Raw genomic sequence first — 18,033 nt, forward strand, 5'->3', positions numbered from 1 at the left:
CACCACAGTATATAGTGGTCTCTTGCTGTATTACCTTAAAACCATCCTTCATATGTGCAGCACTTCAACAGCTACACCATATTTTGTAACACTTCAGCAGTATACTGTCTTTATTCATAGTAAACTATCAATTCATTCTGGCTATATACTTCACAGTCGGCTCTGGGGATAGGCTGTAGTTCAGGTGGAACAATTTATTGGAGATGCAAACATACACATTCAATAATGTTGATTAATTGGCCTTCTTGTTGCATAGTGCCAACATCTCCGGTGCTTAAAAGACATTTTACTATGACTGTGGAAACATTTGTATTTTTCTGCTAAAGCAGAACCAACATAGGGCCGATTAATTTACTCTCATGATGGTGCAAGAGGTGGTGGTTGTGTTCCTGGGTGTCCTTTTAAAGAGCAGTCATTGGAATGGTTGCTTAATATACATTTGTACATGGACAAGACCCTTAGAGACACAAGGAGTTTTTGATTTGTGCGTCCAGTACCTCAGAAATTGAGACAATTTTGCTTTTGTGTCATCTTACTAATACCAATGATGATGCTTGATAACATCTGACATCACATTTAGCAACATGTTGGTGGTATTACAAAGACAACAAAAGGTCAGGTGAACTAGTAACAAAGGTTGTTAAAGTGTTAAAGTAATATATAAGTAAATGTTGCTTATAGTCTAAAGTTCTTCAAGTGGTCAATGAGCGTTGCAGTGCAGCTTTGCAACATTGCAGTTGTGGCCCAATCACTTATTAGATTTTGGGGGCAATCACCATCATGATTTTCCCCATAAATAATAAACACCTTCATTTATAAACTGCATTTTATGTTTACTTGTGTTATCTCATTGATCCTGAATGTGATCGATATTTGGATTGATCTGTGGAACAAAATTATGTTTGCCAAGAAAAATGAAAATGAAATGTTCATTTCATGTTTGTTACATTTACTTTATCATAATTTGCTACACATTTGCAAATACAATGATACATATATATAGCAAAAACTAGATCCTAACCAGCGTTGGGAAGGTTACTTTTAAAATGTATTCCATTACAGATTACAGAATACATGCCCCAAAATGTATTCTGTAACGTATTCCGTTACGTTACTCAATGAGAGTAACGTATTCTGAATACTTTGGATTACTTAATATATTATCATGCTGTTTACAACTACATGAATGTACTATTGCTGTGATTTATTACTGTTACTGAAGGTCCGCGGCTCCGAACCGTAGTAAAGGGACCTCTGACTAATACGGTGGGTTCTGTGTCGGGCTCGTAGCTGAAAACCAGCTTTACTTTGTTGTCTGGGTCAACTTTGCTAGCGAGAGACAGAGAGAGGCGTTGAAAGGCTGCTCCAACAGAACTTATTATTTTTGGAGGAAAACACGAACACGGTGTACAGTCGAGTCTTAATAGCTTACTTACAACTGGGCTCGTCAGGCTCTCTTCTTGGCTGCAGTGGTTATTATTATATTTACATGCTTCCAGCTCCCGTTTTGCTCGATGACAGCTCGTACTTTTCCTTTTTCTCCCTCCCTCGCTCACAGACACATAACGGGTATGGCAGTCCATTCTCCCTGCAGCACGGACTACACTGCCTATGATGCTACATTCTTTAGAGCTATACCTGTAGCATTCTGCCTATTAGCTTAGCACAACAACAACAACAACAACAAAAAGGCGCTCTCTCACCCAGGAAACACGCAGAGAGAGAGAGCGTCACCCTGTAACCATGGCAACCGTAACGCTGCCGCCTGGAACAACAGAACGTAGCTGTCAAACAAAACCCAAACAGTCCTGACCCGCCACAATATGAAACAGGGAAGTACCGCCGTGTAATCCATTTATTTCAACAAAGTAACTGTATTCTAAATACCACCTTTTTAAACGGTAACTGTAACGGAATACAGTTACTCATATTTTGTATTTTAAATACATGTATTCCGTTACTCCCCAACACTGATCATAACTCTTACACTCGTCCGTGTCAGTAAATTTCTGAGGTGCTGAAAGACTAAGTAGAACCTAACTATGTAACATGTGACATTAATATTTATCTTTTCATGTCCTTACAGATGGAAAAAAGCCAATCAAAGAACTTTGCCACACACTGTTAAACTGTTCCTTTTTTAAAGACTGCTTTTGGTCTGTTATAACCAGAGATGGGCAGAAGCATGTAATCTAATTACTTTTTCAGGTAATGAGTAAAGTAAGGGATTACTATTGCAAAAAGGTAATTAGATTACTGTTATTTTCCCATAAGCACCCTGCGTTACTGCGTTACTAAACCATGATTTTGTTTGTGAAAGTGTCTGATGACAATGACGTACGAGCGCGCGACGCCCGCGGCAGCAACAGACGTGTGTAGATCAACAATTTTTGATTATGCAGAAAGAATCAAATTGGGCTGAAAGGTCTATTACTTTATTACGTATTCAGGTTGTGTATCATGTTTTAAAAAACTAATAATGTAATAAGGTAACTAATTACTTTTGAAAATAAGTAATCAGTAAAGTTACAGGATTACTTTCTTGGAGAAGTAATCAGTAATTAGTAACTAATTACTATTTTCAAGCAACTTGATCAACACTGGTTATAACTGAACAGTCTTTTCTGTCATTATAATACCTAGAGCTATTCACTGAACTAACTGCTGAGATTTTGTAATGGAATGAGAGTTACACAATCACAGGCAGTGAAATACAAAGGTTGCATAAACATTGACAAACAAAAGTAATTCTGCAGATTATCAGCATTTCTAAAGACATGTATGGTGCTGGGGGAAATGGGTGGATCAAATTTGCCCACACAGCTATGTAGGCGAATGAGAATAATCACTTGGATTATTTAAATGGTTATCATGTCTTGACAGAAAACAATATATTAAATAATCACTATGTTTAACAACTTTTAAATAACGCTTTTTGTTTGTTTGTCTGTTTTGACACAATATTGCTTCATGAATATTGCATGTGAAAAAGCATTTTCTCACTGCAGTTCTTTTTTTCTCACATTTTAGTTACTGCAGCATTTTATACATTTTTCCAGTAATGTAAATCATAAATTTATTACATTTTAATATTTTTTTAGCTTATTTTGCTGTTTTATCTGTTCTGATTTCATTGTTTTATCTAAATTCTATAAATTTATAAAATCACTTTCATTTGTTTTTATTTTCAAGATGATTTACAAATCATACTTTTAAGTTACTTGACTATATGTTTGCTGTACTTCCAGGGACCCAAAATATTTCTCCTTGAATTAAATTGTTTTATCGGTGCTGAAAAAGATGGCAAATTTGGAGTTGCTGAATTTTGATTTTTGGACTGTCTTTCATGTACATCCAATTTAATCTTGTACTTTTCACATTAGTCTGTTAGAATGAATCCTGATCAATCATATTTAAATGAAAGAAAGCAGTAATGTTTTCTTCCAACACCCCTTATCCATTTTGAAGGGACGACTGCACTATCCTCCAATTTGTCTCTTACTTTTAAAAACTTACTGTAGGTCTGGAGTCTACACTTTGAAGGTAAATTTAAAACTCAAATACCAGTGGGAAAAAGTGTAGACTCTTATAGAAATGAATTATTACTCAGGTAATGGTTTTACATTACTTATCATTATAAGAATATATATGTTTTCCTCTATATGTTACAACGAAATTGTATCATTGTCATGTAGTAAGCGGAGGCACTAGCAGTTTAACAGTTAAACGAGCTAATGTGGGATAGGATATATAATTGGCTTATTATTATATTTCACTCTACTTGCACAGTGGTTTATAATCTCCTTAATAGTGCTACATCCTCGGTGCTCTAGATACTGTTGCTCCTTTGAAAATGCCTCAAAATAACAACTTCTCGACTCCCTGGTAAAACTATAAAATGTGCACCTTAAATCAGATAACCTGGAAGCTGGAGAGGAAATGGTTTCTCACTCCTGGAAAAGGGTTTGTTACTCTATTAAAAATCCTCTGTAAAGCCTAAACATAGCCTTTACCTCAAAAATGGTTTATTTGAAGAGTTACCTATACTCACACTCATACTGAGCTATTACTGAGGTAGTGTTTTTACATTAACCATTATCAGATAATCTCATGATCAAATCAGCAATAATCAAATAATATATACGTTTTTGATTTCTTTTCCTCTATATGTTAAATTACTACAACAAAATAGTCAGATGTACAACTCAAACATGCACCCAAAGCAGAAACCCATAACCTGGAGAGAAAATGGTGTCTCACTAATTTAGATCTTCATCATAATGCCTGACTTCTATCTATTCAATTCAATTTCTTTATTGTCCCACACGGGGAAATTAGTTTAGCAGCAGGATAAAAATAAGCAGAACAATACTATAAAATAATAATAACAATAATAATGATAGAAAGTTCAAGGACAATTATTTGCCATTAAGGAGACAAGACGCAGTAGGGATAAAAGAGACCTGGAGTCTTTTAGTCCTCCTCAGAGGTACTTTAAAACGGCGGCCGGAAGGCAACAACTCAAACTCACTGTGAAGTGGATGGTTCAAACAATTAATAATAGAATGAGCCTTTCTAAGCACATTTCTATTGTAAATGGCCAAAAGTCCATCTTGCCAGCTCCCTGAAATTTTGCTAGCAGTTTTTACCAGAAGTCCCAACCGATTCTTATTCTTCACCATCAAGTTACCAAACCAGGCAGCGATACAAAAAGACATCACAGATTCGATAAAACTTCTATAAAACAAAGACAACATCTCACATGAGACATTAAAAGATCTCGTTTTCCTTAAAAAGAACAGCCTTTGTTGAACTTTTTTAGTAGTGGCATCAGCATGAGATTCAAAACACAGTTTATGGTCAAGTACCACACCTAGCTATTTATAACTCTCAACGATCCCAATATCGGCAGTTTTAATGATAGTAGGAGTATCTATTTCACTTGTTTAGTACTGAAAGAGGCTCAGACAGAAATAGAGAAAGATTTTCAACAAGAAATTAACTTATTAGGGACCCGGTATGACACCATGAACCATATAGTACATATTTTGAACCATACTGGAAACATGTTTTGTTATAATGTATATAAGCTAATATGTGTAAATGTATCAATTTGTGTATATCAGTATATTGTTGAGCCTTGTGACTGCATCATTTACATACATATATATAAGCTAATAAATAAAGTTTTTCTGCAGTGGCAGCGTGGTCTTTCCTCACAGTCTAAAATCTCTTAGGCAAACTTTCCCACTTCAAGTAGTCTTCACAAATGTTTCTCCAGGCTTCTTGAAATGCATTCCTTGTCTTCTATGAATGTTGGCTGCCTTTTGTTCTTTTCTCTGTTAAGATGATCCCATTTCCCCACAGGGGAAGACTCCAAAATCCAGGTACCAAAGTACAAACAAGCATACCCACTAGTGATGGGATTTCCGGCTCTTTTTAGAGAACCGGCTCTTTCGGCTCCGAAATGGCTCTTCAAGTTGTTTTGTTGCTTTAATTAATTTATTATTAACAACAATATAAAATTATGCACAAAAGGAATTACTAACGTAAAAAAAGTGGTTTTATTTATATATGCTTATATATAAATATATGTGGTGGCCCCTAGAGACAAAACACGTACAAACTCCAAAACACATTTCTAGCATGAACTGAACTTCCAAAACAGAGCTACTAGATCACTTAAATAACACAATTGAAAGCATGAAAGCATATGTGTATTGTTTGTGTATTTATACACAGGCACTCATATATATTCAAATAATTTAAAAACAATGTTCATTTACCTGTTACTACCACACACCAAATCCGGTCGTTGGTACTTGCTGGCTTGTGTAGCCACTAGGTAACAAAAGCTCAACACTGCCCCCCTAGCATCCTGGAGCACTTCTGTTGTGTTTTGTGCGTGTTTTGAGTTTTTATGTGCTTCTGAGTTTTTACGTGCTTCGGAGTTTGTACGTGTTTTTACGTGTTTTGGAGTTTTTACGTGTTTTGGAGTTTGTATGTGCTTTGTCTGTAGGGGCCACGGTAAATATACTTTTATTTATTCACTCCACATAAAATGTAATAAATAAATCATATAATACAAAAATCAACTACGCGAACGACCCATCACTAATACCCACCACTGCCCACCGCCCCTCACCAAGGACAGCTCCAGACTGGAACAGAGATAAACCCTTTTCCAGGAAACTGGTTCTTGATCCAAAGCTGTGGTTTGAAGCAATTCTGATGAAACCTCTTTGGTATCTCTGAACCTCACGCACCAGCTGAGAGTCTTTCTCTGCCAGAAATGTGAGATTCCATCTACTGCAGCTAGTTTTGTAAGGTGGGAATCAGTGCTAGGACCTTCATCCCTGATTGCTGCCTTATCCAGAAGGCACTTAACAGCAGACCCATGTAGCTTCTCTGGGCATGTAGCTAAGCCTGGTCAGGCCCCATGGGCTTAGGTACTGCCACCTGCCACTCGCCCTTGAGCAAAAATGCCTCTGTTCCAAAATATCAAATACAAAAACAAGTGCATCCTGTGGCACTCCACAATAAGAAAAGTGGGTTTTATAAAATTCAGTGTAAAAGTAGTTCCAGAATTCAAAAGACTTTAGTAAAATACCAAAATACATGTGAAATGTAAACTGGGAATGGTTTCTGGTTTGATCCATGTAATTATGTATATCTGATTAGAACAATCATATCTATGCATAAATATCAGCCAGTGTTAATCGATCATGATTGTAAAAAGGGAACGACTGGCAAACATTTCTAGTGCTTCAACATCTGTTGGAGTGCTTGAACTGTTGTCTTGTCTTTAAGTCTGTAAGACATTTGTGAAGTGCACCAGTAGTAGCAGGGAAGACCCATGATTTGTTTTTTCTATTTTCATAATTTCATCTTCAATACTGAAATGTTTTGATTACCACACACACACACACACTAAACATACACTGATGGCTTTCCGCAACTCTTACCATGACTCCTCCCTCCAGTTTTGTATAACCCTTATTTCTTTCCTGTCTCTCTCACACACACACACTCTCTCTGTGTATGTCTCTCTCTGAGCTGTTACTATGGGTTCCAGTGAGATTCAGGTCAAACACGGGGAGGCGAAGAGAATTTGATTCCAGCCCCCCGCTGTCCAGACATGTTGTGGGTGACAGATTTAGAGGGAAGAATGTGATGGTGGGAGGAGGAGGGTTGGAACAATAAAGAAAAAAAAATCACTTCACTGCCAGCCCACAACTCTTATCCTCGCCGCCTTGTCATTTCAGATCTGGTTCAGACACAAACAGAGATGGAAGATGACGATGGAAATCATGAGGACTGAGGAATCATAAATAAATATTGTACATTAATGGAAATAAAAAATCAACGTGCGCATATATAACGTGGTGGTCTTTCTCCGTGGGGTTTCCTTTCAAATGAGGAAAATCACACTTTTGCAGATCTGAAGTGTCAGTTTAAAAGAGCAATGTGAATAGTTAAAGAAAACAAACAACTCGATATTTTGCAACAAGAAAGAACTTTTAACAGGGTCATTTACATTGCACAGTGGGATGTCCACTTTTGAGGTTGTTGCTGATTCAGTGTCAAATTGCCCCTGCAATATCAGTGTGTGTGTGTGTGTGGAACAGATGGGGCCAATGTGAATGACTGAATTTAACTTTCATTTAAAAAGCACATTGAGTCGTCAAAGCACCATAAAAAGGCCAATCCATTTACCTTGTACACCATCAATCATCTGACTAATGTTGCTGTTTTAACATATGTAAGTCACAATCTTTTCTGAGCAGTGGTTAGAACAGGGGTCGGCAACCTGCGGCTCTGGAGCCGCATGCGGCTCTTTTGTCCTTATACTGCGGCTCCGGGTGGTTTGGGAAAATAAATTAGAAGTATTTAGCTGAAGTGTATTTTATTTGTGTTTAGTTTTTTTTTTTAACTTGTAGTTCTATTGTTCTATTGTTCTTCTATTGGAAGATTATTGTGATTTTGAAATATAAAAATAAAATTATATCTTATTTTTTCACCGCTCAAAATAAGCGTCACACTCGCGGAAGCCGGTGTACCCGCCGAAACGCCGTGCATTTATCGAGACTTTCGACCCCAGGTAGGCCAGTTATGGATCTTCGGATCCACATTATGTCAGCAGCTCCACCATGAACTATGTTAAAACAAACACCGCTCACGCCTCACAGACAACAGCTTACAGTCCTGCGTAAAGATGAAAGCCCCGAATTGCAGACGCTGTGCGCAGAGGTTCGGGACCATAAGTCTTATTGTAAACATATCACGGCAGACCCGACGATGTTTGCATTCATGCTTTTCAGCATCTCTTTACTGACCACTTTTCACGTTGCTGTACTCATACAGCCGGCTGTAGCTTTTCAGCTCACAGCCCGACAACACAACAGCAGAGAGAGCACAGACTTTAAGGTGGCGAGGCACGATTGCGGGTGCCGCTCAGGTGCGTCCGCCTCCCATGTCAGACCACGCCCGCCACACACATTAACCAGGTAAAATACATATTTAGGCAGAATTTTGCAAATATCTATTTTTCCTTTTTCAGCAGCATAGAGCTTTTTTCCAATTACTTTTTAAAAGTCAGGTCGAGGCTCCAAAAGCCCAAAGGCGATATGAGGGTGGCTCACAACAGTTTTTGTTTGCTGAATCATTTTAGTTCAGCTGGGTGTCTTTCCTTTTGTTATATTTCTTTAAGAGTTCAAAATGTGTTAATTACATAAATAAAATGTAATTTTCTCTGTTTAAAAAGCAGTTAAAAACTTTTCTGTTCAAACAAGCCTTTTGTTGATCTACGTATTTTATATTCTTTACATTATTTACATTTGATCTTTTACATTGTGTATAATGTCTGTTGATTGTATTGTTTATTTTAATATTTGTGTACAGCACTTTGTGACTGCCTGTCTGTGAAAAGCGCTTAATAAATAAACTTTACTTACTTACTTTAGTTGTTCACACAAAGCATAAAGGTAAAAACAAACAATATATGCAGTGTTATCTTCATTTTAGATTTCAAAAAGTATTTGCGGCTCCCAGTGTTTTCTTTTGCGTGGAAACCGGGTCCAAGTGGCTCTTTGGGTGTTAAAGGTTGCTGACCCCTGGGTTAGAACAATAATTCTTTGTATCTGCTATGACTTACAAAAGCAAAACATGTTTTATTACCACAACTTTCTTTTATTTATTACAGCATGCTATATGCTAGCCCAGCAATCTGAAATTGTATTAGCACATTTGTGTTTGTGTCATAAGGCAGAATGTGGATGTTGTGATTTGCTCATTTTAAGTTGGTGAGTTTTTCATAATTTTGCATGAGGTAAGGTTTTATCTTTTTGCTTTTAATAGCAGGTGTTCTTGTTCTTATATTTTTTTAATGATTTTATTCTGACATTTATGTTTGACTCGCTCCCGGGAGACACCCCAACCTAGACACTAAATAATCTCACCTGCGAGAGTTTATGCACTTAACAGACTCTAGTGCTAACCAATTAGGATGAGCGTGGCAGGCACCTAAGAACAACAAGGGGGCATGGCAGGAGGGATGAAGAACACCACGGGTGGAGGAGGAAATGACGGCGGTGACGCCTGACTCAGGGAAGCAAAGGGACACCGTTCGGTGGAGTGATGGGAGGTAACAGGAAAGCGTCCGATCTCTTCGGGACGGGTGAGACACTAACCGTTGTTGTAAAGCGGGGGCCAGTCAGGGTAAGTACCGACTCAGTTGATTGATGAGGGAAGGTCTATATTTATAAGCAAAGTGACTGCCACTGTCCTTATTTCCTTTAGTTGGCACCGAAGCAAAGGAGTGAAGAGGACGTGTAGGGACGCTGCCTGCCTTTGTATGTTAACAGCTACTTGCTGCCGGAATTTAAAAAAAATTGTATTTAGATTTAAATTCTTGTTGCCTGTCGTGGGGTCCTCTCCTAAACTTCTCCCGAACAATGCAGGCGTAGTCAGCAAACGTTCAGTGTGTATAGTTTATTCTGCCGACTTAATTCAAAACAAAACAAAACTTTATATACAAAACACAAGCGGCTGAGCCAGTCTGCATGTTACCCTCACTGTAACATCTCGCAGAATGCACAGGTCGGCCCTGACGGACTCCTTTTATACCCCATTGCCCCTCCCACTAGGCATAATAGTCATCCCTTAATCATTTCTTTCCCCCAAACACACTTTTTCCTCAGCTTATTTCCAGCTGTTCATGTTCATGTACATTCATGGCCACTTCCAGGCAGCCTACAGTGTTTCACAATAAATAAAAAAACAAACTAAAATAATGCAGTTCACGTGACCTTTCCAACCACGCGTGAACCCACTATTTAAACCCCTGAACACCATACCATCGGCTTGCCCAACTACTCGTATTATCGTCTACGCAACCGGCTTTATTAAAGGTAAGTGGAAAAAATATGTTGGCCACCCTTTGTGCCGCTCAAAATTTACCTTTTACCCCTTTCTGTTTATCTGCCCGGTGGACTAAAAGACGCACAGCCACGGGAACCCAGCTCAACAAGTGTGGTGGTGGTTGTGAGTGTATGCGCTCAGGTCAGCTGTCCGTGGCCCGCGACAGTGTAACTCCGTCACATTGCCCCTGACCGGGTTTTTTTTTAATTGTTTCTTTTAATGATAAATTATATTTTAACAACTTTTATTCTCAAATGCCTTGGCTTCCCCAACTGCTCTTCCTATTTAAGAAAGGGTTTTCACTTCTGATCGGACACATTACATCAGGATCCAGACTGTTTGGAGTTTTCTTTTCTTTTCCTATCCTTTTCTTCAGGTGATGGCTGACCTGGTTTCCTGGTGATTGTCAAGTCAGTGTAGTTAAACAGCAGCAAATGTTTTTTGCCCAATCATAATCTCTGCCTTTGTACTAACCTGGCGCTTCTTTACGTTTGTGAGTTCTACTTTGCTTACTTCGTATCCTTGCAGTGAGCTCCCTCTTGCATTGGTTTGAACATTATCTTTAAGAGTTGCAAGAGGAACCATGCCAGTCTAGATTCTTTACTTCCAGCTGAACCCATCAGTGAGTCCCAGTTACAACAACACTTCTCTGGAATACCTTGCCTTGCCAACCTGCAGCGTCTAGCACCAACCAAGCCTTCCCAGCCACCTGCCTCAGTCCACTTCTTTGATCCTCTTGATAAAAGTACGCTCCATTTCCTTTTGCTTTAATAATTTGCCTTGCTAGTGTTCTTAGTTAGAAAACTACATTAGTTGCACCTACAGCTCTAATGCTTAACATATTTGTATAAGATGATGGAAAAAAGCATGTGCCCAGCAGTTGGATAAGCACCAGCTAGCTTGATTGCTGTACAAACCTGGCAACCCACTGTGAGGTCTTTAGAAAGTTATACACATTCAAGAAATCAGCTGTTTCCATGTTCCCAGCCTTAATGTTCATCTCTGACCTCCATGCTACTGTTTTCAGCCAGCTGTTGATTTATTTCTTCAACCAGAAACAGCTCATTTTAAGGACACACTGAATAAATAAACAGCACGCAATTCAGAATTTTACCGATCCAAACTTGTGTAACCTATATGCAAACAGAACCCTTTGCGTTTTTCAGAAAATTTAAAATAACCTTAAAATAACACAATGTGAAAAAACAAAACAAAAAAAACTGCCATCAAGCCATGAAGATCAACAAGAAAATTAAAAAACTAAGATTCTTGGCTCATCCAGTTCTCAGGAGAAGGGAACAGCAGGGAGAATTTCCTGGTTTGAGTTGAAACCAGGAAATCTGAGTCTGAATCTGAGGAGGCAGCGAAATAACGGACCTGACGAACCTGGAGCAGCAGCTAGCTGTGTGTCGGACAGAAAACAGGATTATTGTGCTTCTCATCATTGTATATTCAGCACCCAGTGTTGGGGAGTAACGGAATACATGTACCGGCGTTACATCACCTCTACTTGCAGCCCGCATAATGACGTGAAGAAATATTTTTAAAAATTATTGTTTAAAAGATTATTTAATATGAAGGCAATAGGCAGAGTGTTACAGGCATAGCCCTAAAGAATGTAGCCTCATGGGCAGTGTAGCCCAGCTGTAAGTAAGCTGTTAAGACTCGACTGTCGTGTTTTCCTCTGAAACAATAAGTTCCGTTGGAGCAGCCTTTCAACGCCTCTCTCTGTCTCTCGCTAGCAAAGTTTACGCAGACAACAAAGGGAAGCTAGTTTTCGGCTACGAGCCCGACATGAACCCGACGTATTAGCCAGAGGTCCCTTTACTACGGTTCGGAGCCGCGGACCTGTTTTATATAAGCACAGAATAGTTTTCTATATGAAATCGCTGCAAAAAGTGCAGCCTTACTTAATGTCCACCTACTGTTACTCATTTTATATTAATAATAGTAATAAATCACTCAGCGATAGTACATTCATGTAGTTGTAAAAAGCATGATAATATATTAAATAATCCAAAGTATTCAGAATACGTTACAAAATACATTTTAGGGCATGTAATCTGTAATCTGTAGTGGGATACATTTTAAAAGTAACCTTCCCAACACTGTCAGTACCGGTGCATGCTTTGAGTTATGAGCATGCTTGTGGCCAAATGCAGTGATCTGATTGGTCAGATCTATTTATTTGCATCCACAAAAAATTAAGCTTGTTCGAAAAAAATAAACGCTGTAGGTGAGTCCAAAAAAATATTTTTAACCGACAAAATATTTGCATGGATACACGCATCTGGTGTATAAAAGGCCTGTAAAGGTAGCATATAACTTACAGCTAACAGACAGGTCTGGTGTCCTTACAGCAAACTCACTCAAAGTCCGCCCCACCTGCCTTGTCTAAGCCCCACCTTCCACAAAACATATTTATAGTGATCCTTCAAAGCATCACTTTGCTAACCATTTTGTTTGTTGAAGACTCGTCCTATCTTCATAATGGCTGACCCTACTCAGTAGGTGCCATCTGCTCATCCTATCTCCCAGGTCAAGCCCCGCTACCCTCCTTCCATGACTAATCCTGCTCAAACACTGATGACAGTGCATTTTAAGGAAAAGGGTCATAGATGAGGATAGTAAGGGAGATGATGCATGGAGGGTGTAGGGTGGAAAGGTTGACTACTCAGAGAGGGGAGAGAGATTGAGGCAGAGGGTATTTTGATCCCAACGGTGGATGAGACTCAATTTGAAAAGCCATGTAGTAGGAAATAACAGTTTTTTGCCCCATCATGTCATACAGCGAGGGCACCTACATGCTTGCCCACTGGCTATAAACTGGAAGGGGGTGGGAAGGGGTAGTGTGTGTGTGTTTGGTGAACCCCCTACTTTTTTTTCATGTGGGATTTACTTGGTCTGCAGTTAATAGGTGATAAAGTTCAAGGCGGAGAGAAGGGTGAAGGGATTAAAGATGGAGAGTCATTAGAGTGGGGCGGGGGTGTAGATGGACAGCATGTTTATCCATCCAATGATAGACAGGCAGACATGCAGAAAGGAAGTGGTTCGGTGATGTTGATACTGAGCCCTCTACTGGCAATTAAGCCAGCAGTTAAGCCATGGTAGGTTGATGTAATAAAAAAAAAGACAACTGCCAATGAAATCAGGTTAAATTTGTTAAACTCCTGCAAATATAACTGTCTGGAGCTGGGACCAGTAGAGTTGCAGCCTGCTCCTGTAATCACCCAAACCCCATCAACAGAGAGTGTGGTTAATCTCAGACTACCAAAAAAACAAACCAAAAATCAGCAAAAAAAGTATAAAAATTCATAAAGAAAGAAAAATATAGCATCCTCAGCTGCACCAAGGAATAAAACGGTTAAATGTAGATCAGCGGTTCCCAAACTTTTTTTGCTAGACTATCTTCAGGTTTTACACGCTTACATATAAACACGCAGTTACTGTCCCTCCATTTAGAAAGGCAGAGGCGTCACGGTGTAATTATTTTACGTATAGTTGTTTTTTTCCTGTGTAATAATATTCATCATTGCTATCAATGCATTTTTCAAAAAATGTCTCTCTGTGCAAAATGGGTTTAAAAACATAAACAGCTGTGAGATCCTGTTTGTCTGTGATTTGAACCGGGGGAACAAATCGTGGCAGGATCAGCCTGATGTTATTTGTATCCCGCTGTAACTTTACTGTATAAAGCGCTAACATCTCCAAAATGTCAGGAGTAGTTAGTCATTACAACAAGTGTTTGTGAACTAAAAATCAAGAATATGGGATACTGTTTGTCCGTGATTTGGAGAGCCCAGCGCTGCTCCAGACGAAGGGAAAACTAATCCTGCAGGGAGACCTACCTCGGCACTTGTGCAGGTGAAACCAAAGGGAAGATTTGCTTCACCATATTTTCTAGTCTTTGGCTTAGAATGAAGTTGGTTTATTATAGGTTTATATCAGCAATGCTGAATTTTTCCCTTTTTTCCCCTTTTCATACCGCAACCCCCCTGCAATGGCTCTGCGCCCCCCCTAGGGGGTGGGCCCCACACTTTGGGAAGCTCTGATGTAGATTATTAAACATTAGGGCTGTCTTCAGAGTCCCTGTTACTAAATGATTTAATAACTGATCAGCATATTCATTTACTCTGGCTTTCAGAAACCTGGTTACAGCAGGATGATTATGTTAGTTCAAATGAGTCAAAACCCACGAGTGATGCTAACTGTCAGACTCTTCTAGCACAGGCCGAGGAGTAGCAGCAATCTTCCACTTCAGTTTGTTAATCAACCATAAACCCAGACAGAGTTTTAATTCATTTGAAAGCTTAACTCTTAGCCTTGTTCACCCTAATTGGAAAACTCAAACTAAATTTATGTGGTTCTTACACAAAGTTTCTAATTTCTCAGACTTTTTATCTGATTTAATGCTTAGTTAAAATAAAATTCTTCTGCATCATGGCGCAGCGCGGCTGTAAAGCTAAGAAATAGCCTTTACCTCAAAAATGGTTTAGAGTTCATCAGGTTTTAGAGCTCACAGTACAGAAACAGTGTTAATGAAGGTTACAAATGATCTTCTTATGGTAGATTCATCTCTGTGGTGGTTCTGTTAGACCTCAGTGCAGCGTTTGATACTGTTAACCATAATATTTTATTACAGAGATTAGAGAATGATGTACAATTTAAATGTACTACGGTGCAATGTTTTGAATCATGTCTAATTTATTTATGTAAATGTGGAGTCCTCTTCACACAGTAAGGTTAATTATGGAGTTCCACAGGGTTTCATGCTAGGACTAATTCTATTTATTCTAATTCTGTTTTCCCTAGGCAGTATCATTAGAAAGCATAGCACACATTTTCACTGCTATGAAGATGATACCCAAATCTATCTATCTATATATCGCACAACAATTGGTTAAAGTGAGGAGTGTCTTAAAGACATAAACACCTTCATGACCTCTAGTTTCCTGCTTCTAAATTCTGATAAAACCGAGGTTATTGTACTCAACCCTAGAAACCTTGGAAATGTGGTGTCTAAGCAGTTGCTTACTCTGGATGGCATTACCTTGGCCTCCAGTAAGACTAAGGAATCTTGGAGTCGTTTTTGTCCTTCAGTGCACATTTTACAAAATTCTGTAGGACTGGTTTCTCCCATTTGCATAATATACTCTATCTCATCTTAAAAACCTCATAGTGCCAAATCCCCCCAATAGAAGACTTCACTCTCAGACTGCTGACTTACCTGTGATTTCTGGGGTATTTAAAAGTAGAATGGGAGTCAGAGCCTTCAGCTTTCAGGTTGCTACTCTAGGAACCACAAGTAAATCAGCAGTCTCAGAGTGAAGTGCTATATCGGGGTGATCGAGTACTTTAAGGTCTTTAAGCTAAGATAGACCCTGATTCTTTAAAAACTAGCGCTTTTTCCGTACTGTGATAGGTTATAATTCTTCAAAAAAGATCGGGGTCACCTGATCATTGAAGTTTCAGTACAGTCTTTACAGTCTTCACTTTACAATATAAAGTGCCTTAAGGCAACTGCTAGGTTGCCTCAAGGTGGTTCATAAAAAAACCTGAAAATCAGGCAATTTTTTTCTAATCAGGCAATACATGTGTACAGCATGCATGTGTGCAAGGCAAGGATTTGGGAGTTAACAGGTTATCTAGACCCTCTAATCCTGGTTCTTAGGGTCATCTTATTAGTCCACTTCTTACAAGTATAGATAGCTGTGGTAACTTATGCTTTATCTTTCTCACACCTGCTCTGAATCAAACCCATAAATATTTGAAGGCTGGATGAGCAGCAGATCTCTGTCAGATTTTCTTTACCTCTCTAATGGCAGTCAGGTTCACCCAGTGTTGGGGAGTAATGGAATACATGTACCGCCGTTACGTATTTAAAATACAAAATATGAGTAACTGTATTCCGTTACAGTTACCGTTTAAAAAGGTGGTATTTAGAATACAGTTACTTTGTTGAAATAAATGGATTACACGGCGGTACTTCCCTGTTTCATATTGTGGCAGGTCAGGACTGTTTGGGTTTTGTTTGACAGCTACGTTCTGTTGTTCCAGGTGGCAGCATTACGGTTGCCATGGTTACTGGGTGACCATGGCGCTCTCTCTTTTCGTGTTTCCTGGGTGAGAGAGCGACGTTTTGTTGTTGTTGTGCTAAGCTAATAGGCAGAATGCTACAGGTATAGCTCTAAAGAATGTAGCATCATAGGCAGTGTAGTCCGTGCTGCAGGGAGAATGGACTGCCATACACGTTATGTGTCTGTGAGCGAGGGAGGGAGAAAAAAGAAAAGTATGAGCTGTCGAGCAAAAACGGGAGCTGGAAGCATGTAAATATAATAATAACCACTGCAGCCAAGAAGAGTGCCTGACGAGCCCAGTTGTAAGTAAGCTATTAAGACTCGACTGTACACCGTGTTCGTGTTTTCCTCCAAAAACAATAAGTTCCGTTGGAGCAGCCTTTCAACGCCTCTCTCTGTCTCTCGCTAGCAAAGTTGACCAACAAAGTAAAGCTAGTTTTCAGCTACGAGCCCGACACGAACCCACCGTATTAGCCAGAGGTCCCTTTACTACGGTTCGGAGCCGCGGACCTTCAGTAACAGTAATAAATCACAGCAATAGTACATTCATGTAGTTGTAAACAGCATGATAATATATTAAGTAATCCAAAGTATTCAGAATACGTTACTCTCTTTGAGTAACGTAACGCAATACGTTACAGAATACATTTTGGGGCATGTATTCTGTAATCTGTAATGGAATACATTTTAAAAGTAACCTTCCCAACAGTGGGTTCACCTTTCTAATAACCCGAATTCCTGTTTTTTGCTGTTGTTCTCTCTGCCTCTCTCTGCCTAGCTTGGATCCCTGCTCAGTTTTCCTGTTTGTTGCTCTGAGGAGATCTTTGTCACCTCCAGCTCCACTTTGAAGATTCCTGTAACCTGAAAGAGAACACGCCCATGCCTGCATGTTCTCCACTTCTGTTCTCTTCTTCGTGTGTGGGAACTCGCCTGCCCTCACCCAAGCTCACGCCTCCTTTGGTAGTAAGAAAGATATTTCCTCCTTTTTCACAATTAAGAACTTAGTTCATTTCTCCTGGACCCTTGCTAATTCACTCTCTCCTCCTTTGCAGAGTTCCCGTTAGACCCAGTAAGCTGAAGAACTCATCATCACAGTATTTGTTTCTCTTTTGTAAATGAAGTCTTTCTGCTAATCATTACAATACATTTAAAGTAAATTAACATCAGATTTTTTTCAAATCATAGATTTTACTTCACAGTATGCACTTCATATTTGCATTTCGTTTTTTTAGCACCAAGTCAGAATAGCGTTTTCTTTTTATATTGAGTCATCTAGATCAAAACAGTCAGAATAAATTTGTCAATCACTTTAAAGTAAAGAAGTAACAGTTTAAAATATTGTTTGAATTTGTTTGAATTCGTTAATGTCCATTTCCACAACCCTTTGCACTGCCTCCTTTTGCACAACACATCACTGACTGCATATCATCCATTCTGTCTTCACTCACTGTATTCTTTTGCCCCCTATCTGCACTAAAAACTCTCTCACCCTAGGGCCTCTCAGTCCATCCCCTTTCAGTCCCGGCTTCTTTGGACA

Source organism: Neolamprologus multifasciatus, chromosome 14, assembly GCF_963576455.1.
Source record: "Neolamprologus multifasciatus chromosome 14, fNeoMul1.2, whole genome shotgun sequence".
Taxonomy (NCBI): domain Eukaryota; kingdom Metazoa; phylum Chordata; class Actinopteri; order Cichliformes; family Cichlidae; genus Neolamprologus; species Neolamprologus multifasciatus.